The sequence below is a fragment of the Mixophyes fleayi genome, chromosome 2 (assembly GCF_038048845.1).
Source record: "Mixophyes fleayi isolate aMixFle1 chromosome 2, aMixFle1.hap1, whole genome shotgun sequence".
In the NCBI taxonomy this organism is placed as follows: Eukaryota; Metazoa; Chordata; class Amphibia; order Anura; family Limnodynastidae; genus Mixophyes; species Mixophyes fleayi.
Genome location: NC_134403.1, coordinates 32320717 through 32321680, shown reverse-complemented (window position 1 = coordinate 32321680; position 964 = coordinate 32320717). Strand labels below are relative to the sequence as shown.

The window sequence follows — 964 nt, the reverse complement described above, 5'->3', positions numbered from 1 at the left end:
TTGGACTTGCACGAGGACTTTTGTGTTGGGCACATACGTTACAAGCTGCTACAAAATCTTTGACATATGGTCGAATAGAGGGCCCCCAGTAACAGCAGTGCTGGAGCAGCAATAGTTCAACACAGCAGGAGACTGAGAGCAGACTGGAACACAGGCAAACCACGAGGAGAACAGGAACCAGAACCACAGGCTACAGGAAGTGAGCTTGAAGAACAGGCACCAGACAGGTGAATCCAGGAGGTTTAAATAGTGCTCCAGAAGTGCTTAGCCAATGAAAAAGAGGGAGGAGGTCCTGAAGTGCAATAGGCTTGCACCTGCACAGATCTGAATATAGCTGAATGAATGAATGAAGTTAGTCTGATGCTGGAACATGGCAGTTTCCAGATAAATGAAATGTGGGTAACGGGACAGGTACTACTTGCGGGACCGAAGCGTTACAGGTTGACCCCAAAGTTTTCTTCCAGCATGCAGAATCTAACAGAGCTTCTTTCCTCATAGTCAATCTTCCTCATCGTCTTCTTGCTTTCTCGACCAGATGTTTATAGCTATTTTACTAAGCCCTGAGAAAGACCTTTGTGGCCAGGAGAAGCAAGATGCAGCATTGCCTTAAACATTTTGAACCCTCACCAGTGTTAGATCATGGGTCGGAGCCTGCCACAATCAGCATTACGGCCACAGGGTGTTGGGCCTGATGAGAACAGATACTACACTTGATCTTAGCCAAAAGTCCGAGAAGCTAGTTTTGTGACAGATATATTTGTATTTTTCTGCACCTAATCAGACATTATATGGGCAGCTAGTTAGTGTGTTTTCTAATATGTAATAAAGTCTTTTTACTTATTACTGAGACTTACACAGATTTATTATGTTTGTTGTGATGCCAATTGATTATACAGCGACACTACCGCATTGGACACATGGACAAATCACAAAATTAACCAGCCCTCTTGAATATTAAAACAGG

At 43.7% G+C, this 964-nt stretch overlaps 1 pseudogene; it reads right to left on the bottom strand.

The window, feature by feature from the left end:
- Nucleotides 1–638: 638 nt before the first annotated feature.
- On the bottom strand, nucleotides 639–740 carry LOC142142032 (U2 spliceosomal RNA; annotated as a pseudogene).
- Between the last annotated feature and the right edge of the window lie 224 nt (nucleotides 741–964).